At 36.1% G+C, this 23,617-nt stretch overlaps 1 non-coding gene and 1 pseudogene across 1 annotated transcript; both read left to right on the top strand.

The window, feature by feature from the left end:
- The window catches only part of LOC147787080 (cytochrome P450 CYP72A219-like), a 54,055-nt pseudogene that overhangs the window by 14,588 nt on the left and 15,850 nt on the right, over positions 1–23,617 (top strand).
- On the top strand, positions 3,703–3,774 carry TRNAQ-UUG (transfer RNA glutamine (anticodon UUG)). The gene has a single exon. It is a non-coding gene; the product is annotated as a tRNA-Gln (tRNA).

Below are 23,617 nucleotides of genomic sequence, written 5' to 3'. Positions count from 1 at the left end.
TTTTCTTTGGCTTTACTATTCCCAAATCTTATTTTTTTTTTTGAATATGTTTTCCAGATCTTCCTTTTCATCCTCTTTGCCAAATCTTCTCATCCTGTTTTTCAATTTTTTTTATTTGAATATGTTTTACAGATCCAAATCTTAATTTTTTATTTTTATTTGAATATATCTTAATTTTTTATTTTTATTTGAATATGTCTTCCAGATCTTTCTTTTCCCCTCTTACTTATCTATCTATTCGTCGACCAATTTTAATGGACTCTAGCATAGATATTTTTTTTTCTTTTTATTTGAATATGTTTTACCGATCCAAATCTTAGTTTTTTTTTTATTTGAATATGTCTTCCAGATATTTCTTTTCCCCTCTTACTTATCTATCTATTCGTGGACCAATTTTAATGGACTCTAGGATAGATAATTTCTAATTCAGATCATTCAACAGATAATTTTCTAAATTTCTATCTTCCTTTTCCTTCAGCATCTCTCCATTATTGTATAACATCTCTCCATTATATGCATTTTTTTCCTCCATAAAAATATTTTCTTTCTATTTCTGTTTTTGCTGAATTATTGATACTCAATGAAGGAGGTATTTTAGGGGATGGACAGGGAGATTAAAGGAGCTGGTCAGCTTTTTTTTTCTTTTCTTTATTTTGTTATTTTTAATACATACATATATATATATATATATATATATATATATATATATATATATATATTAAATCTAACGGCGTTACATTATCTTTTTTATAAAACTTTTTCGAGAAAAATTTTAGTTTGAAGGGTTGCTGACTTAGTCTTTACGGAAATAGTAACAATTACATGGAATTTTTAGATATATTATTACCTATTGACTTAGTCTTTAGTAAAATGATGAACAAAAGGAAGTGGTACTAACTTAATCTGGAGTAAAATGATGAACAAAAGTGAGTGGTTAATAGAATATAAGTCTTGGGACTAATGGTTTTGTAGAGTTTGCATATAATATAGTAATTGATAGTACCATTCATTGTTCTCCTTTGAAAGATGTTTATGGGTTTAATCCATTTACGCCTTTGGTTTTGCTTGTTATTCCTTATAATATTTTAATCCATTTACTCCTTTGGTTTTGCTTGTTATTCCTTCTAATATTTTTGTGAGTGAAGCAGCACAAGCAAGGAAGATTTGATCAAAACCCTTTACAAAAACGTGAAGATTGAGAAACAAAATTTTAAAGTTGTTTCAAGAATTAACAAAGGACGAAAAGAACACATTTTTCACCCCGATGATTGAGTTTGGATACATTTTGGCAAGGAGTGATTTGCATGTCAAAGGAAACAAAGTTACATTCAAGAGGGGATCACCCTTACAAAGTTCTTGAAAGAATTAATAACAATACCTATAAAATTGATCTTACTATCAATATCGCTTACTTGAGTTATTTTGATGTAGGTTATGATTTTCTGATTTGAGTACAAATAATTTTAAAGAGGGGGAAGATGATATGGATCAAGGTGTTCCAAATGTTTCAACTAGACCTATTACACAATTCAAGACCAAGAATATTCAACGAGCATTCATTCTTCATCCTCAAAATTAGATAGGCTCTATTCAACCTCCATTCCATGTGATAAAAGTTGATTTGATTGAAGAAGTACCATTTGGAGCTTCAAAAGTGATACACTTTCTTTATTATTTTAATTCCTTAACTTCTTGTAGTTACAAGAGCAAAAAGGTGAGAACTTACGGGGTAAAAAGGAGAATTTTTGTGAATAAAATTAGGTTCTAAACAAGACTTCCACCCTTTAAAATTTGAGCATCATCTCTGTCATTTCTAAGTTTCGTGCAATTCTTGTGGTAGATTGCATCCGAGTCGTTCAATCCAGTCTTAATCAAGATCAACTGTGGAGTGACTCAATTTAGAAGAAGGTTTCAAATATTGTTTCTAGATCTTTTACCTTAAGAGGTAATCTACTTTTAACTATCTCTTGGTTGATCCAAGTTTTGTATAAGAATGTGTAATTTCTTTGATTCAAGGGTTTTGCTTCAAAAAAGAGCTTGGATTGTTGGGGTGAGGATTGGGTTGCCTTATCACCCACGCTCCAAAAGTTCGCTCCCATCCACGACCAACTCCTAGTTAACTGAAATAAATGTAAACATGGAATAAAAAGTCAATAAATAGCCTACTTGTAGGCTCTTAATGGAAACCTTAAGCTAGAATGTTATCTCTTATTGAGTTATCAGGGTCGTGGCACTTAGAGCTTATATTCTTACATGTCCCTTATGGATTCTAAAAACTTTCCCATAAAGTAACCTTTAGTCCTCTTCCCGTAAACACATGAGTGGTGTTATCATGATCATATCATCCTGCTATTAAATTCTGATGTTGTGTATCTCATCTAAGTGAGGGAAATAGGAGGCCCTCCCTATCATCCTACTCATGATACAAAGGGCAGGGCATAAAAGAGGAATAGGGGCATTGTTGCACACCAAGTGGTGGGAGATAACAGTCACTTTTGGGTATGAATCCTAACAACCTTATTGACCATTGTATTCAATTGATCCTAAGTATATTCTAGGAACATGGTTTATAAATTAACATAGGCTTATACATTATATCATGGAGTAGCATCAAAACTCATTAGTTTTAACTTAGCTAAACATGAAAGGGAAATCTAATGTGATTCCATGGGCGTGAAAATTTACTTGTAACTTGATTTGGGCGAAGGACATTATGGTCATTTTACACCTCCTCTCGATTTACCATCTTAGGTATATCCAATCGCTACCAAATTTCATACGTAGCTTTAACATAGAATAATATTCCAAGTATTAAAATTTTGTAAGTAGCATAGTTTGTTTAAGGGGTTAATTTAATGTTACTTAACTTTTTAACAAAACATCTGATTTAGGCCTTTAACTCACTGTTCTAATATTTTTCTTTCATGTACCATTAATTCATACTTGACTTAGGTTATATATTAGAATCCAATCGATTCTCTCAAGTATTTATTCAGAAAACTCAAAGATGTTTATTTACCTCTTGTCTGGTGTTCGGAGCCTCGTTTCTTGAACTTCTTGCAAATGGGTCACCAATCGAAAGGAATGATGGGTCGTGGGTTGGTTGTAGTGATGGGTTGCCCGAATTCAAACAAAATTTGACCCTATCCCGTTGTCTTCTTCTCCCAATTCACGCGTCTTTCTGTCTGCCTTTCTCTTTCTTCTCGACACCTTTTGACTCCATTTATCCGTCGCTCCTCTGTTCATATCTCAACTATGGTGAGTCCCTATTTGCTTGCCATATGTTCCCACGACGTTGTAGTGTCTTCTACCTACACAATTCGACTATCTTTATACCTCAGTATTCAAAAATTGTAAATTTGCTGACGGTGAAGAAAAACGCAAGGGACAACGTGAATGCAAGTATCTTACCGTGGGTATGCTTCTCATGAGCTGAAAAAGAATGGTAGAAAATTGGGCGAATAAAATACTTCTTTCACTACTTTTTAACCATATTTATTATCGTAGGGCTAAAAAAGAATGGTAGATAATTAAACGTCACCTAATATATTAATTGATTTTAATGTGTTGAAACCCTATCAAATACAAAACTGAAAAACGAGGACACATCGGTAATTTTTGAAGTTCTGAAAGTATATGAAGGTACTATTTATTTTTTGAAATTAAGAGATTTATTACACACAAATTCTTACAAATATTTGTGGTCCCATGGTCTAGTGGTTAGGACATTGGACTTTGAATCCAACAACTCGAGTTCAAATCTCGATGGGACCTATTTTATATTTTATTCTATTTCATATGGGCGTTGTAATAGTGAAGTATGCATATCGAGGATGCAAGGGACAACCCTCTTACTACCATTTTTTTTTATATCAATTCACATCGTCTATCTAAATTCTAATATTTTCTTTATGTATTCATGATTGATGATTAAAGTGAAATTATCAAATTAAAAATTATATTATGGAAACTTCAACGATTTTTTTCTCCTCTATGGTTACTGACCATAAACATAATTTTAAATAATCAAATTTTGCATAGGTTTAGAGTTAAAAGGTAGGATAATAATACTTTTACATGGATTTCATTATTAATAAAATAGTGATTACACATTCAATCTGATATGAATCCAACGAGCAATTACAAGAAGCAATACAAAGAAGATTCAAAAATCAAATCAAGAAAATAATGGAGTGGCTGATAGTTGAATTACCACTAAAAGAAATTTATAGAAAGTAATTAGAAGACTTGCCTTTAGTAGTTGAATTACCAATTAAGGAAATTTATTAATGCCTTATTTTCTTCAATTTGTATTTAATAGCATTTATTAGCATTTATTAGTGGTTGGTGGCTGAACTTTATTTTGTTAGGGTTATCTTTTGGGCCTATTTGAAGGCATGTAATATTCATGTTAGGATGGATTTTGTTGAATACAGAAAAAACCTTTGCGTTTTCTTGATAACCTTTTGATGTTATTCTTTTTCAAACCTTGCTTTAGGTTTGATGTTTAAACTGATTAATTGAATTAGTTTTGATCAAGCTAATTCTGGAGTGAATTGTCTTGGTATCTAAGAGTGGCCATTATAGATTCCAAGTTCTATCTAAGAGTCATTCATCTTCTAACCAGCTCTTGGTTGAAATTAATTCGTTAAGTTAGCTTTCTCTGTGAGCATTTTGTAAAGATTCTAGAAGGACCTCTAGCTTTGCAAATTCCAGCATTGTAGGCGCTTATCATTTGGTATCAGAGCATTTGGTCGACGTTCGTTGGCCGCTCTAGAGGTGAAATATCTTTATTGTTATTTTTTTTTTTCTATCAAGTTTTTTTTTCTCTCTCAGATTATCGAAAAAAAAAACCAGACTTTACATTCTTGACCTAGTACCAAAAGCCTACCTTTGAGTGTTAAACACGAGTGTCCCTGAGTGAAATTTTTGTGAGAAGTGTGGAGAGGTCCCTTGATAACAAAATGTCACATAATGGAGAAGGAGTACCACCAATACCAGATCTTAATACAACCATTCTTCAAGCAATTCAAGGTATGATGGAAATGATGATGGAAGATAGACAAGAAAGAAGGGCGCAACAACAAAGACAAGAACGAACATTACAAGAAGATGAAGGAATAGTAGTACATGAAAGACAAGTTGAAGGAAGATGGAGAGGAAGAAATAACCATGCAACTATTATGCAACCTAGAAGGATGGAAAAAGTACATGAAGATAGAGATGGGAGAGTTAAACTCAAAATCTCACCATTTTGTGGAACGACAGATTCTGAGGCATACTTGCAGTGGGAAAGAAAGATAGAACATGTGTTTGATTGCAACATCTATAGTGAAAATAAGAAGATGAGACTTGCTATTGCCGAATTTACCAATCATGCCGGTGATTGGTACCAACATCTCAAATCCGAGAGAAGAAGAAAAGAGGAGGATCCAATAGAGACATGGGAAGAACTTAAAGAAGCCATGAGAAAAAGGTATGTTCCAAAACATTATGAAAGAAATTTGAAAACTAAATTGCAAGGTTTGAGGCAAGGAACAAAAATTGTGGCGGAATATTATCATGAGATGGAAACTATGATGGAAAGAGCAAATGTTAGAGAAGAAGAAGAAGATACCATGTCTAGATTCCTTGGAGGTTTGAATCGAGAAATTTTTCATCTTGTTGACAGAAATCCACCACCATATCTGGAAGACATGTATCATTATGCTCTCAAAATTGAAGACCAATTGAAGGAAGACAAAGAGCATTCAAAAAGGTACACATCACGAACTAGCATATTTTCAAATTCTAAAACTTGGAACAAGGATAGTTTTGTGAATAGAAATGATTCGATGTCACCAAAAGAAAAGTTTGTGACTGCTAAAAGAGTGGAGGCTGAGAGTTCCAATGGTAAAATGAATGAAGCTTCAAAGACGGTAAAAGAAAAGTCTAGTTCTATTCAATGTTGGAAGTGCAAAGGATTTGGACACATGAGCAAAGAGTGTGTTAATGAAAAAGTTATGGTGATAAGGAATGGTATACTTGGTTCAAATGATGAATGTGAGGATCATGATTCACAGCTTGTGGAAGAAATCGCAGCATATGATGATGAGTATGTTGAAGAAGGTAATTCCATATCTTTGATCACAAGAAGGGTACTCAATGTTCAAATCAAGGGAGAGAAATTTTGAAGATCAAAGGGAAAACTTGTTCCACACAAGATGTTTGATCAAAGGAAACCCATGCAGCTTGGTGATTGATAGTAGAAGTTGCACAAATGTGGTAAGCAGCTTCCTTGTAAAAAGACTTCAACTATCTGTCCATCCACATCCAAAATCGTATAAACTTCAATGGTTGACAAACAATGAAGAAATTAAGGTAAACTCCCAAGCTCTTATTTCTTTTACTCTTGGAAGATATAAAGATGAAGTACTTTGTGATGTCGTACCAATGCATGCGGGGGACATCTTGTTCGGCCGACCTTGGCAATATGATAGAAAGGTAACATTTGATGGTTTGATGAACAAGTATACTTTTACTTTGTGTGGGAAGAAATTTACTTTACTTCCGTTGTCTCCATATGAAGTACATTGTGACCAATTGAAATTAGAGAAGAAAAGAAAAGAATATGAAGAACAACAGTGGAGAGAAGAAACTAAGGTAAAGGTGAGAAAAAAAAAGTGAGAAAAAAAAACAATATTCAGTTCTTGTCCGGAAAGAATGAAGAATTTGATTTGAGGAAAAATCCTTTTAAAGAAAGGGGGGATGATATGAATCCAACAACTTATCACTTCCATGTACCCGAACGAGCAATTACAAGAAGCAATACAAAGAAGATTCAAGAATCAAATCAAGAAAATAATGGAGTGGCTGATATTGGAAAGTAATTAGAAGACTTGCGTTTAGTAGTTTAATTACCAATAAAAGAAATTTATAGAAAGTAATTAGAAGACTTGCCTTTGGTAGTTGAATAATTTATTAATGCCTTATTTTCTTCCATTTGTATTTAATAGCATTTATTAGTAGTTGGTGGCTGAATTTTATTTTGTTAGGGTTATCTTTTGGGCCTATTTAAAGGCATGTAATATTCATGTTAGGATGGATTTTGTTGAATACAGAAAAAAAACCTTTGTGTTTTCTTGATAACCTTTTGGTGTTATTCTTTTTCAAACATTGCTTTAGGTTTGATGTTTAAACCGATTCATTGAATTAGTTTTGATCAAGCTAATTCTGGAGTGAATTGTCTTGGTATCTAAGAGTGACCATCATAGATTCCAAGTTCGATCTAAAAGTCATTCATCTTCTAACCAGCTCTTGGTTGAAATCAATCCGTTAAGTTAGCTTTCTCTGTGAGCGTTTTGCAAGGATTCTAGAAGAACCTCTAGCTTTGCAAATTCCAGCATTGTAGGCGCTTATCACAATCAAACATAACAAATAATGGCAAACATATGGGCATTTGGTTTGGTAGTATGATTCTTGCTTTGGGTGTGAGAGGTCTCAAGTTCATAATTGGATCGAATGACTATTTCTTTTTATCTAAAACCCTCTTTTTTTTTCTTTTTTTTTCTTTTTTACTTTTTTTTTCCTTTCCTCCTCATTAGTCCTCCGAACCCTAATTAGGCATGGAGGACAAAATGGGCAAAACACTAATTTCTCAGACTTGTGTTACACAATCATTGCTCGTGGAGCGAGTATAGTGACTGGTTGAAGGAGAATCATAGTGTAGGTGAGTAGTTGGTATTGTGAGGAAGAAGATGGTTTTAGTTAACCGACCTAAATTGCTTTACTTGAACCTGACCTCACCGATCCAATTGGATTGGACATAATCGTCAATTCTTACTACCCGAAGTTATATGCTATCTAAGCCTTTGTGTTTCTTTTCTAGGTTATAGTCTATAACATTTCAAGAATGTCAACCAATTAGGTGGGGGATGATGTTACGGTCATGCTCGTCCAAGGCGTATAGCCCAATGGCCACATGTCCATGCAATGCCAACTCTTTATTTGATTTCATGTTATATTATCGTATTATTGTATTTTCTTTTGTATGACTGTTCGGCGAAACTATATCCAGGCCAGACCTCAATAGCCTCAAAATGTACTATAGGGGGATGCAACTAAATGTCAACTCGACCAAGCCAAAATTTGCATGATTGTTCGGCGAAATCATGTCTAGGCCTGCCATACCTAAATCGCCTAAAAATGTACTACAGAGGGATGTGACTAATCGTTAGTTCTTCCTATTGGAAGTAATATACTATCTAAGCTATTGTATTACCTTTCTCGCTTATAGCCTATAAAATTGCTTCCAAAACCTTATTTCAAATTTTCTTACAAAATCTATTTCGAAGATCTATCTGCCCTTGTTTTCTAAAACCTTCTTCTCAAAATCGGGCCAGAGGTTTGAGCATACATTGCTTGGCCCGTAGGTGACACGAATCCAAATTTGCTTGCCTCACTCGAGAGTGAATGTGGTACAATCGCTGGGCCCCGAACGGGTGAATTGTGAGATCTCACATATATTGGAGAGAGGAAAGAGTGCTAGCAAGGACATTGGGCTCCCAAGGAGGATGGATTGTTAGATCTCAAATTCATTGAAGAGGGGGGTGTGAAAACCTCTCCCTTGCCGCTCACATTTTAAAAACCTTTTGGGAAAGTCTGAAAAGGAAAGCGCAAAGAGGATTGGATTGTCACAAATGGTATCAGAGTAAGAAACTGGTTGGTATGCCAGTGAGAAAGCTGAAACTCAAAGAGGGGTGGATTGTGAGATCCCACATCGATTGGAGAGAGGAACGAGTGTTAGCGAGGATGCTGGGCCCCAAAGGGGGTGGATTGTGAGATCCCACATCGATTGGAGAGAGGAACGAGTGCCAGCGAGGATGCTGGGGCATGAAAAGGGGTAGATTGTGAGATCCGACATTGATTGGAGAGAGGAACGAGTATCAGCAAGGATGCTGGGCCTCAAAGGGGGGTGATTGTGAGTTGCCACGTCGATTGAAGAGAGAAATGAGTGCTAGTGAGGATGATGGGTCCAGAAGGAGGGCGGATTGTGAGATCCAACATTTGTTGGAGACGGAAACAAAACATTCTTTATAAGGGTGTGGAAACCGTAAGAACTTAAGGGGAAGTTTGAAAGGAAAAGCCTAAAGAGATAATATCTGCTAGCGGTGAGCTTGGGCTGTTACATATACTAAGTTAAAATGAAGGTTAGTCTATGGCCCTCTGATAAGTATCATAGTGTTCCAAGTGTTTCAGCTAGATCTATTACACGATCCAAGACCAAAATTATTCAATAAGCATTCATTCTTCATCGTCAAAATTGAATAGGCTCGATTCAACCTCCATTCCATGTGATACAAGTTGATTCGATTAAGGAATGACCATTTAGTGGGCATTTGAACAATTGAAAGTTTGTTTTGTGGAAAGACTATAAATACCCACAAATTATTATGTAAAATGCAGATTTTGATTAATGAAATTTAACTCTCAAATTGGGACTTTCATCCTTACAACTTTGAGCATCATCTTTGTCATTTCTAAGTTTCATGTCGTTCTTGCTGTAGATTGCATCTGAGTCATTCAATCAAGCCTTGATCAAGTTCAATTGTGGAGTGACTTAACTTGGAACAATGTATCAAATCGTGGTTCTAGATCTTTGATCTTAAGAAGTAATCTACTTTTAGCCTCATCTTTTGGCTGTTCCAAATTTTGTATAGGAAGAGTTAATTTCTTTTATTCAAGGGTTTTGTATTCAACAAAAACTTCGATGGTTGGGCTTAGATTATGATTGTCTTATCACCACGCTCCAAAGTTCGCTCCCATCCACGACCAACTCCAAGCCTGAAAAAAAAAATGTAAACATGGATTGAATAAAAAGTCAATAAGTAGCCTACTTGTAGGCTCTTAATGGCAACCTTAAGCTAGGATGTTATCTTTTATTGTGTCTTGAGAGTCTTGGCACTTAGAGCTTATAATCTTACCTGTCACTTACTGATCCTAAAAACTTTTCTCTAAAGTAATCTTTAGTTCTCTTCCCTTAAACACATGAGTGGTGCTATCACGATCATCTCATCCAGATTGTAAATTCGGATGCATGTATCTCATCTAAGTAAGGGAAATAGGAGACCATCCTCATCATCTTGCTCATGATACATAGTGTAGGGCCTCCCACATAAAAAAAGAATAGGGGCATTGTCGCACACCGCGTGATGGGAGATAACAGTCACTTTTGGGTTTGAATCCTAGCAACTTATTTACCATGATATTCAATTGATCCTAGGTTGTAACGACCCTAAATTTTCACATACTCAGAGTCGCTACTAACGTCTCATGCTCATCTATAATGCGGAAATATAAGTCTTACATGAACAGAATTGATAACGTAAACTTCAAAAAATCGTTTAAAACAACCTCTTCTCTAGAAAACACAGCCATGGTCTTACGTGTTTAAATATGAAATACTGAAATTTAGAGAAAAAAAAAACAAATACAAAATAATTTAAAACAATGAAATGCAAAACAACCTATTCTAACTTAAGACTAGAAATTTAAATATGAATCTACCCTATGCACGTGCCACAGTCTCTGCTCGCGATGCCGCCGTCCTCCGTACAAGTGCGCCTTGCCTTTACCTGAAAAATGATGTGGCACACGGCCTGAGTATTTCATAGAATACTCAGTAAGTGGCCCCGCTATAGGGGCCATGCAAATGCAAACACATGCAATCATGATTTAGGGACCTATCTCTAATCATCTTAGGGGTGGCCTCCAGTCTCGGACAAATTGGATGTGTAGTACTTCCCTACACACGACTCACACGTGCGAGTGTGAATCCCCAGGGCGCTCGCACACCCCCTGGACCCTCTGGTCAAGCTAATCTGTAGCGACGTCTGGAGGTCAGCGGAACCCCATAGTGTCATGCGCCTCATGAACACCCTCATCTGTGTGCGTTCGCACCTGTGCGCATTCGCGCTCATCATACGGTGCGCGTCCGCACTCATAATCTCTAGGGGAAGTAGCCCTATGCTTATGAACATACAATATGCATGAGTCCCTCTAAATCCATCATAATGTCTCTTCTGACACAACCCTCTAGTCTCATCTCTTTGTTACTCTAGGTAACAGATACTCGTGGATATTTATATTAATATCATTTTCACGCTCTTAGGGTTGTGTCCTATGTCGATCTAACGACATGATGCAATATGGCACTCATCATCATATAGCATGCTCAATATGAAAAACATCATCATATGAAGGTAAACGTCACGCAATCATCATACTCATCATATTGCCACAAAGTACATCAAACATATCAAGTACGACATTCTTCAAAATATATATATACTGAGCACATCATCAATTATCCTAACTCACACATCATCATAACTCATACATCATCATAACTCACATACCGCATTGTATGATATAGTTCATACATCATCGTAACTCATACAATTTTTAGTCTATCCTGTAGTAAGACCACTTACTTGGTTGGCCTTAGCCGAAGTATTCCCTAATTTAATTAACGTAAGCTCCCGTTCCTCGTGAGCTGCTCCAAAGGTTGCTAAAGTTCGCTTCATATCGAACCGTTCGTCACCTTTCGTTAGCATTTCACATTTTAATTAATAATCCAACTAACAATGTGAAATACAGCTCTAAAACGGTCTCAGTAAAAATCGAATTCCACGTTTTCATTGTTTCTAAATTTTGGTTGGGTAGTAAAACTTAAATTGAAAACATGTCAATATTATTTCATGGTGCTTCAATCATTCAATCCAACTATGGTTTGTTATAATATTATATTCTCTTGTTACAAATAATAATAATTTCTCACCTCTTCCATTTTCCTTCTCACTGTTGTACCACTTTTATTTCTCCTCTCTCTGTCCTCTTTTTCTTTCATACGAATGACTATGCAATTATAAAATAATATTCAATCAATTCTGTTTTCTCATTACTATGACTATCAGTTAACAGAAGCCATTTTCAATCTTTTTTTTCTTCTCTTTCCTAAAAACTACTCTCATTAACAAAAGCGATTTGCTATTCTATTTTCTTCTATCTTTCTTCTCTTTCCTAAAAACTAAACGGGAGCTATTTTCAATCTATTATGTTTTCTCCTCTCTCCGAAATGACTGTCCAATTCGAGAAGTCATTTTCAATCTATTTTAATTTTCCTCAGTAGAGAGGCTCATGCATCCATCAATTATGATTTTATTCTCTCTCAAATGATGATTCAATTTAGATGCAATTCACAAAGCCATTTTCAATCGATTTTGATTTTCTATCCGATATCAAAAAATTTAAATAATTTAAAAAGAGATCTAACATAACTTTTGTATCTCTGCCAAAACATAAAAGAAAAGAAGATCTAACTTACCGATTACTGGTCTTCTCCAATTTTCTCTCCCAAAATCTGTGATCTTTCCTCTGTTTCTTTCTCTGATTTTTTCCTTCTCAAAATCTGCCATTTTTTGTTTCTGTTTCGTTTTTTTTTTCAGATCATTTTGTAGTTGTAGGAGGTGTCGGGGAGATATTTGGGGAAGGTGGAGAGAGAGAGTGATAATTTACTTTTTTTTTTTTTTTTTTTTATAATTATTATTTACTTATTCTTATTATTATCTCTTTTTTTTTTCTTTTTTTTTTTTCGGGTCGTTACATTGTCTACCCCTAAAAAAAACTTTCGTCCTCGAAAGTCTCAAACTCTTGTACTAGCTCGGGGTATTTTTCTCTTATTTCGTCGTCACTCTCCCACATGGCTTCCTCGCTGTGGTGATTCCGCCCTAGTACCTTAACGAACGCAATATTCCTGTTGCTTAAGGTTTTTACTTCTCTAGCTAAGATTTTTACTAGTTTTTCCTCGTAGCTCAGATCTTCATTGAGTTGGAGTGGTTCGTAGTCTATTTCGTGGATAGGGTCCGTAATGTACTTCTTCAGCCTCAACATGTGAAATACATCGTGTACTCCTAAGTGGGCTAGAGGTAGGGCTAACTTATACGCTACTAGACCAACTCGCTCTAGGATCTCGAATGGTCCAATGAATTTAGGACTTAACTTGCCCTTACGTCTGAACCTCAAGACACCTTTCATAGGTGTCACCTTGAGGAATACTGGGTCTCCTATCTCAAACTCCAGGCTTCTATGCCTTACATTGGCGTAGCTTTTCTGTCTACTTTGAACGGTACGCATCCTCGCTCGAATTTTCTAGACAGCCTCATTGGTGAGTCAAACCATCTTGGGTCCTACTAACTCTCTCTCGCCTACTTCGTCCCAACATAGTGGGGACCTACACCGTTTTCCATACAGAGCCTCAAACGGTGTCATTCCAATAGTTGCTTGGAAGCTATTATTATACGAGAATTCCATCAGGTGGAGTTTGGAATCCCAACTTCCCTTAAAATCTAGTGCTCAAGCGCATAACATGTCCTCTAGAATTTTGTTTAAACACTCCGTTTGTCCATCTGTTTGGGGGTGAAAGGCGGTACTAAAGTTGAGGCGGGTACCCAGCGCTTTTTGAAGTTTGAGCTAGAACGTTGATGTAAAGCGTGGGTCCCGATCCAACACTATAGATACTGAGACTCCATGTAGTCTTACTACTTCTTTCACATACAGCTTTGCCCAATTGTCAACTGTATATGTAGCTTTCCCAGGCAGGAAGTGTGCCGACTTGGTCAACCTATCGACAACTACCCGATCATTGTATAGCCTTTAAGCGTTTTGGGTAATCCTACTATGAAGTCCATTGCTATGCTTTCCCACTTCCACTCTAGTATGCTTAGGGGCTGCAACAACCCCGCTGCCTTTTATCTAGGAGCTTTCACTTGTTGACAAACTAAGCACTTGCTCACAAACTTGGCCACATCCCTCTTCATGCTCTTCCATCGAAAGTGTTGTTTTAAATTCATCTTTGTATCTCCTTGGTGCATGACAAATGGCGAGTTGTGACCTTCGTTAGTATTTCTTTCCTTAGCTCCTCTATTATCGAGACATAGAGGCGTCCCTGATACAATAGCCCTTCATCTGAGGTCTTTGAGAATCCATTACTAGACTCTCAGCTAGCTGGCTTAAGACTTTCTGTAGGTTTGGATCCTCTCGTTGGGAGGTAACCATTCTTTGCCTAAGTGTAGGTTGCACTGTAAGTCGGGCCAGTTGTGCCATGACTCTCTCGGTCGCTACAACTATGTTGGCTCCCTCAAATTTTCTTTGTACCCTTACTTCCCTCGTAATGAGGGCCGAAGAGTGGGCCACCTTTCTACTCAAAGCGTCTGCGACCACATTTGCTTTTCCAGGGTGGTACTGGATATCTACATCGAGTCCTTCACCAATTCTAACCACATTCTCTGTCTCATATTTAACTCTTTCTGGGTGAAGAAATATATAAAATCTTGTGATCGGTTAAACTTTGAATTTTCTCTCCATACAAGTAGTGTCACCAAATTTTCAGCGCAAACACTACAGCGGCCAACTCCAGATCGTGGGTAGGGTAATTATCTTCGTATTCTTTTAGTTGACGGGACACGTATGCAACAACTTTAACGTGTTGCATTAACACACATCCTATTCCATTCTTTGAAGGCATCACTATAGATTACGTACTCTTCTGAGATCTTGGGAACCGTGAATACCGGGACGGTTACCAATCTCTATTTTAGGTTTTGGAAGCTTGCCTCACAAGCATCATTTCATATAAATGGTACCCCTTTTCTCGTTAGCTGTGTCAAAGGCGAGGCTATTCTAGCGAAGTCCTACACGAACCTTCGATAGTATCTCGCTAGTCCCAAGAAACTCTGTACTGATGTTACCGAAGTTGGGCGTTCCTACTTCGTGACCGCTTTGACCTTAGTAGGACCTATGGATACTCCACCCTTTGTCGCCACGTATCCTAAGAAAGAGACTTATCGTAACCAAAATTCACACTTTGAGAACTTGGCATACAACTTGTTCTCTCTTAGGGTGGCTAGGACTTTTTAGAGGTGTTCCTGGTGTTCCAAGTCTGTTTTTTAGTACACTAGGATGTCATTAATGAGCACGATCACAAAAGTGTCTAGACAGTCCTTGAACACTCGGTTCATTAACTCCATTAACACAGCTAAAGCATTGTTGAGGCTAAATGACATACCACGAACTTATAGCGATCATACCTTGTCCTAAATGCTGTCTTTGGTGCGTCTTTTTCTTTACTCTTTATTTAATGACAACCTGACCGCAGGTCTATCTTAGAAAATATTGTTGCTTCTCTTAGTTGATCGAATAAGTCTTCTATTCTAGGCAGAGGGTATTTGTTCTTTATTGTTCTCTTATTTAACTCTCTGTAATCAATGCACAAACGCATCGATCCATCTTTCTTCTGAACAAACAACACTGGCGCACCCTAGGGGAATATGCTAGGTCGAATGAACTCTTTATCCCGTAAGTCTTGTAATTGCACCTTGAGTTCTTTCAAGTCTGCTAGCGCCATGCGATAGGGTGCTTTAGAAATAGGCCCAGTTTCCCGCTCGAGTTCGATGATGAAGTCGACTGCTCGGGAAGGGGGTATTCCCGATAGGTCATCCAGATACACATTTGGGAACTCGTTTACGATGAACATGTTTTCTAGAGTCTTTTCTTTTCCTCTTACATCTATGGCACATGCTAATATAGTTCAACCGCCTTGTTGGACTAATCTCTTTGCTTTCATCATCGAGACTACCTTTGGGGTAGCCCCAGCATTTGTGCCTTTAAATTTAAAGCTAGGTCCCACCGATGGTGAGAATATCACTTTTTTTTTTTTTTTTTTTTTGCGACATTCTATAATAGCATGGGTTGCAGCTAGTCAATCCATGCCTAGTACTACGTCGAAGTCGGTCATCTTTACTACTAGTAGGACTATGCTTAGAGTTTGGTCGGCTACTATTGCTTGGTCATTCTTTACTCTATCCTTAGTTACTGCGTCTACCCTCTCAGGGGCTGCTTTCCGACCATACATACAATAAGGGTTCTAATTCAAACCCTGTCTCTGATCCCTCTCGAGGTGGGCTCTCTTTAGTCTCACCTCGTCCTCTATCTCTAATAGGAGGTCGTCCTCTTCCTCATCTTACTCTATCGCATGGTCTGGGCAGCATGGTTCTAGAAACCAAGATAGCATCTCTTAAGTCTAAGGCTCATTACCTATGAAATTATGCTATGCATCACATCTACTAAGTTCACATCATATTGCAAACAAAATCACTCAGCATGCAACACATCAGATCATGCTCTTAAATAAATACGTGAAATATCGAAACAATTTCAATAACATTAACATAAAAATGCATGCAAGTTTGAAAACGTTTCTTTTTTTTTCTTATCTTGTGCAAGGCGTACCTGACGGTGACAGGGCATCGACGTTGGGACCATGGAACGTGCCAAGCCTACATTGTAGGCTAGTCTACAGAATCTAAAACCTAGAGCTCTGATACCAACTGTAACGACCCTAAATTTCCACATATTCAGAGTCGCTACTAACGTCTCATGCTCTTCTATAATGCGGAAATATAAGTCTTACATGAACATAATTGATAACGTAAACTTCAAAAAAACGTTTAAAACAACCTCTTCTCTAGAAAACACAGCCATGGTCTAACGTGTTTAAATATGAAATATTGAAATTTAGAGAAAACAAAAACAAATACAAAATAATTTAAAACAATGAAATGCAAAACAACCTATTCTAACTTAAGACTAGAAATTTAAATATGAATCTACCCTATGCACGTGCCACAGTCTCTGCTCGCGATGCCACCGTCCTCCGTACAAGTGCGCCTTGCCTTTACCTGAAAAATGATTTGGCACACGGCCTGAGTATTTCAAAGAATACTCAGTAAGTGGCCCCGCTATAGGGGCCATGCAAATGCAAACACATGCAATCATGATTTAGGGACCTATCTCTAATCATCTTAGGGGTGGCCTCTAGTCTCGGACAAATTGGATGTGTAGTACTTCCCTACACACGACTCACACGTACGAGTGTGAATCCCCAGGGCGCTCGCACACCCCCTGGACCCTCTGGTCAAGCTAATCTGTAGCAACGTCCGGAGGTCAGCGGAACCCCATAGTGTCATGCGCCTCATGAACACCCTCATTTGTGTGCGTTCGCACCTGTGCGCATTCGCGCTCATCATACGGTGCGCGTCCGCACTCATCATCTCTAGGGGAAGTAGTCCTATGCTTATGAACATACAATATGCATGAGGTCCCTCTAAATCCATCATAATGTCTCTTCTGACACAACCCTCTAGTCTCATCTCTTTCCTTCTCTTATTTTTCCCTTCTCAAAATCAGCCATTTCTTGTTTCTGTTTCGTTTTTTTTTTTTCAGATCATTTTGCAGTTGTAGGAGGTGTCGGGGAGATATTTGGGGAAGGTGGAGAGAGAGGGAGTGATAATTTACTTTTTTTTTTTTTTTTTTTTTAATTATTATTTACCTATTCTTATTATTATCTCTTTTTTTTCTTTTTTTTTTCTTTTGTTTTTTTTTCGGGTCGTTACATAGTTATTCTTAGAACATGGTCTATAAATGAACATAGGCTTATACATTATATCATGGAGTAGCATCAAAACTCATTAGTTTTTAATTTAGGTAAACATTAAAGAACAACCTAACGTGATTCGATGGGCGTGAAAACTTACTAGTAACTTGATAACTCCCTTTCAAGGTCATCTATACAGTTCCATGTTACTTAATGTCTCAAAAGTTGTAAAACGAGGTTATTTTGGGCGAATGGCATTATGGTCATTTTAAACCTCCTCTCAGTTTACCATCTTAGGAATATTCAATGGCTACCAAATTTCATACGTTGGTTTAACTCAGAATCATATGTCGAGTATTAAAATTTAATAAGAAGCGGAGCTTGTTTATGGGGTTAATTTAATGTTACTTAATTTTTTAGCAAAACGTCTAGTTTTTCCCTTACCTCACGATTCTTAATATTTTTCTTTCATGTACCATTAATTCACATTTGACTTAGGGTATATATTTAAATTCAATTGATTTCCATACGTATTTTCTAAGAAAGCTTCTTGTGTTCGATTTTCTCCAAATTTTCTTTGGCAACTTCCTTAGTGAGTCTTGTTTGAGCCATGGGTAGCAAATGGGTCACCAACCGAAAGGAATGATGGGCTGTGGGTTGTCTGTAGTGATGGGTTGCCGAAGTTCAAACCAAATCTGACCATATCCCGTTGTCTTCTTCGCCTGATTCACGAGTCTTTCTGTCTACCTTTCTCTTTCTTCTCGAGACCTTTTGACTCCATTTTTTCTATCACTCCTCCATTTAGATCTCAACTATGGTGAGTTCCTATTGGCTTGCCTTACGCTCCCACGCCGTTGTACTGTCTTGTACGCATCTACACAATGCCACTATCTTTGTACCTTAGTATTAACAAATTTTAAGTTTGCTGACAGTGAAAAAAAGTGCAAGGCACAATGTGAATGCGAGTATCTTATCATGGGTATGGTTGGATTCATGTGATAAGGCAACCCTAATCCAAACCCCAACGATCCAAGCTTTTGTTGAAGCAAGAACCCTTGAATAAATGAAATTAACACCTCCTTATACAAAATTCCTATCAACCAAAAGATAAGGCTAGAATTAGATTATTAAGAACGAAGATCTAGAAGCAAGATTTGGAACCTTGTTCTAAATTGAGTCACTCCACAATCCAACCTAACCAAGGCTTGATTGAATGGCTCAAATGAAATCTACAACAAGAATTACTTGAAACTTAGAAATGGCAAGGATGATGCTCGGATTTCTAAGGGTGAAAGTCTCAATTTGAGATCTCAATTTCATTCGTTCACACTCTAATTTTATTTACCGTCTCTCCACAAAAGAAGTTAGTGGTAGTGATTCAATCATGATCCCCTTCTAAATCCCCACAAAAGACGAGGTCAATTTGACCATTACAAACTTTATGAAATTAAAAATAATAAATAATGTTTTCTAACAACTCATAAAATGATGCTTGCAACTTCATTCGCTCTTCAATCGTGCAAATATTCACTTCGAAAGCTCCAAATGGTCATTTCTCAATTCAATCACCTTGTAACACATGAAATGATGGTTGAACCGAGTCTATCCAATTTTGTAAATGAAGTATAAATGCTTGTTGAATCTTCTTGGCCTTAGATGGTGTAATAGGTACAGTTGGAACATTTGGAACATCGTGATTCTTATGATCATGGGCTGAAAAAGAATAGTAGAATAATTGGACAAAGAAAATACTTCTTTAAGTGCCTTTTTAACCATATTTATGATGGTTGGGTTGAATAAGAATGGTAGAATAATTGTAAACTGATCTAATATATTAATTGATTTTAATATCTTGAACCCCTATCAAATACAAAACTAAAAAAAGAAGGGAGAACCCATCAATCATTTTCAAAGTTTTTAAAATATATAAAGATACTATTTATTTTATTAAGTTCAGAGATTTATTACACACAAATTTTGTAAATATTCGTGGTCCCATGGTCTAGTGATTAGGACATTGAACTTTGAATTTAGTAACATAAGCTCAAATCTCGACCTATTTTATGTTTGTGAGTAGTAATTTAAAGTTTATTCTTTTTTCTTCCAAATCTTATTATCAACAAATTCCATTACTAAAAGTAAGAGTGAAACAAGTGAGAAAGTATCTTAATATAAATATAAGGAGGAAATTCTTCCATTTTCCTAGATTTCAATACTCTCTTTCTTTATTAAAAAAAAGTAATGATTATACATTCAATAAAACAATATTTTGTTTTATTTTGGTGTAAGAGGTCCCGAGTTCAATTCTTGAAATGCCCCTCCAAGTTAACATCAATGGCCCTTCTCAATATTATGAGTAACTTTAATGACGGATCTGTGGCCATAAACGGATTCCTCGTAATTAGAATCGAAGCTTGTTTGTTGACTTTGATGGATTTGCATTTAAGACTATCAATAGTCACCAATCCAGTTGGACTAAACAAAATAGGTTTTTTTGACTGACGTTAATCCAATTGAACTAAATTTCCTTTTTTTTTTTCCTCTCAATTTAAACTTTCGGACTCATTTTGCCGTGATTTCATGACAATTCGACTCAATTTATGACCCAATAGAAAATTTGAAAAATTATTGAAGGCCGAACCAAGTTCAAGAAGTCAACATACAAACAAATAGACAAATGGAAGTTTATGCAATAAATACTTAGAGGAGGCATTAGGATTGGGCATATGATGATTTGGCATGAATAATGAACAAATTGAGCATGAGATTTGATAGCTAAGGCTAGGAAACTCGAGTATTTGAGTGATTTAGCCAATGATATGATTAAGAGTCTTCCGCATATATGAATCAAACTCTAAGGTTGATTTGTTGAAGACCATAGCATGAATTGTATGATAATTTTGTGATTTATTGAGCAGGTGAGCTTGATTATGCCTTGTTGTCCATAGATTTGCCTGATGAGAGGGTTAAGAACAAAGTTATGCCAACTTTATTTTTCCCTGGATATATGTTACATGCCCTAAAGTAAATTAATGACTTATGGTTGAGTTAAAAAATAGTTAGTTGGCAGGGACATTAACCAATTAGGTGGGTGAGAATGTCACAGCCATGCTCGTCCAAGACATGTTTCCAATGTCACGCCAAGCCCTTTATTTGATTTCATATTATATTGTCTTACTATTGTATTTTCTGTTGTATTATTGTTCCGTGAAATCATATCTAAACTGTTCAGACCTAAATCGCCTCAAAATGTACTATAGGGAGATGTGCCTAGTCCTCAACTCTCCCTCCCCAGAATTTGTATGATTGTTCGAAGAAATAACGTCAACGCCTGTCAGACCTGAATTGCCTTAAAATGTACTATAGAGAGTGCAAGTAATCGTCAATTCTTACTACCCTCGTGTTACTTTTCTCATTTATAGCCTATAACATTGCTTTGAAAGCCTTTTTTCAATCTTGCTTTCAAACTCTCTTTCAAAAATCTCTCTACCGTCGTTTTCTAAAACCTTCTTCTCAAAATTTGGCCAGAGACTTCAACATAGGTTGCCCGGCTATAGGCGATGTGAATCCGAATTGGCTTTCCAAAAGTGACTTAAAAATTTAACATCCCTATCACTAACAATGATTCCAGGGATTCCACGTAATCTTACTACTTCCCTAAAGAATAAACCAGCAACATGCTTTGCATCATTAGTCTTGTTGCATGTAATAAAATGAATCATTTTACTAAAACTGTCTACCACAACAAAAATACTATCACCCTTTTTAGTGTGTTGCAAACAAAGAACAAAATCCATAAATATATTAGTCCAAAGTTTGTTAGGGCAATATACCATCCATTTGGTTGATTTAGCTTTTTTGCATTTAAACACATTGGCTACAAAAAATTATTAACATCATGCTTCATTTTTGGCCAAAAGAAGTGTCTATGTAACATATTATAAGTTTTATATATCCCAAAATGTCTCATTAAGCCATGTGTGCTCCTCTTCAAGCAAAGCTCTTATAGAGCATTTAGGAATACACAACTTGCTTTTCCTAAAAGCAAATCTTCTACCATAAAGTTTGTTTTGACCCATAAGATACTTCAAGTTTTCATGATCAGAGTGGATACATATTTCTCTATGCCATAAGTAGTGTTGTCACACCTGCCATGTACGAACCAAAGCAAACAAGTCTTTATCATAGTAGGATAGTTCAATGCTACAACATTTAGTTTTTCACTAAAATACACCAAAGATTTTTCTTCTTGCATAAAACAGCACTTATGCATAAACCACTCATCACATTCCATCTCAAAAGTTTTATGAAGGTCACGAAAAACAAGTAATGGTACATTATTAATTTCTTCTTAAGTACATTGAAGGCATTCTCTTGTGTTTTTTCCCATTTAAAAACATTCTTTTTTCACTCCATCCTTCAAGGGTGCTAAAACTTTTTATAAAAGCTAACTCACTCATGAAAACTCCAAACTTCACTTACATTTTTTTTTTGTGTTGGCAAATCCCTAATGATTTTATCTCTTTATCTACTCTTATTAAAATTAGCATGAAATTTCTATGACTTAACATGCTATACATACTCTAGCAAAGTTTTCGAATAAATTAAAATATCATCAAAATACACAACAACATGCATTCCCAAATATTCTCTCAAAACAGTATTCATTAAATGCATAAATGCACTAGGAGCATCGGTTAACCCAAAAGGCATAACTAGCTATTCATACCATCCAAACTTAATTTTGAAAATTGTTTTCCATTCATATCCTACATGTATTCTAATTTGATGATATCCAGATTTCAAAACAATCTTTATAAATAAACACGAACCATGCAATTCATCAAACATATCGTATAGCCTAGGAATAGAATGTCAATACTTAATAGAGATTTTGTTGATGACTCTATTATCCATGCATATGAGCCAAGTTTCATCTTTCTTTGGTACCAGTAAGACTAATACAGAACATGGACTCAAACTTTCTTATAAATAGCCCTTCCCCATGAGCTCCTTCACTTTCCTTTGAACTTCTTTAGTCTCAGTTAGATTGACTCTATAAGCTAGCTTATTAGGAATGACAACCCCCAGAATGAAGTCTATTTTATGTTCAATATTTCTAAGGGAGGTAGTTCTTTCGGTACTTCATCTTGAAACACGCCATCAAATTCCTGTAAAAGAGATTAAAACACTAGGCAAAGACAAGTTGTTATCGTTAGAGACCAAATATTGGTCCTTGTACATAAGTACAAAGATGGTTTTTTGTGAAAACATTGTCCTTCTCACCATGGCCAAACAACTCACTTTCTTTCTTTTTCAATTTCATCTCTTTTTTTCATTTTGTTTTTACTAATTTTTCACTCAATTCTTGTTTTTCTTTCCATCTTTCTCCACGAACATATTCTTTTTTTCTCAAACTTTAATTGATCAACAAATACATTTGCAGAACTCAAAAGTACAAGAGTAGTTCATCTTTTATAAAAGAATGCCTATTCAAATAACCATCATACATGACCTTCCTATCAAATTGCCAAGGTTGACCAAGCAATATGTCTCTGGCAAGCATTGGAAACACATCACAAAGAACTTTATATTTATATTTTTCCAAGGTAAAAGATATTAAAGCTTGAGAAACTACCTTCATTGTTCCCCTATCATTGAGCCATTGAAACTTGTAAGGTTTAGGATGGTGTTGGGTTGAAATTTGTAACATTTTGATCAACATGGTACTTAGTACATTGGTGCAACTTTCACTATCAATGACAAGACTACAAGAAGTCTCCTTGACTAAAATACCGTGTGTGAAATAGGTTATCTCTTTGATCATCAACATCATTGCCTACGTTCCCACGACGTTGTAGTGTCTTGTACCTACACAATTCGACCATCTTTATACCTCAGTATTCAAAAATTGTAAATTTGCTGACAGTGAAGAAAAGAGCAAGGGACGACGTGAATACGAGTATCTTACCGTAGGTATGCTCGAAGTCATGGACTGAAAAGGAATGGTAGAATAATTGGGCGAAGAAAATACTTCTTTCACTACTTTTTAACCATATTTATGATGGTAGGGCTAAAAAAGAATGGTAGCATAATTGTAAACTTGACCTAATATATTAATTAATTTTGATGTGTTGAAACCCTATC

The sequence above is a fragment of the Cucurbita pepo genome, chromosome 18, assembly GCF_057944985.1.
Source record: "Cucurbita pepo subsp. pepo isolate OVF chromosome 18, ASM5794498v1, whole genome shotgun sequence".
Classification (NCBI taxonomy): domain Eukaryota; kingdom Viridiplantae; phylum Streptophyta; class Magnoliopsida; order Cucurbitales; family Cucurbitaceae; genus Cucurbita; species Cucurbita pepo.
Note: the sequence above shows the minus strand (reverse complement) of the source record. Positions and strands in the feature narration are given on the sequence as shown.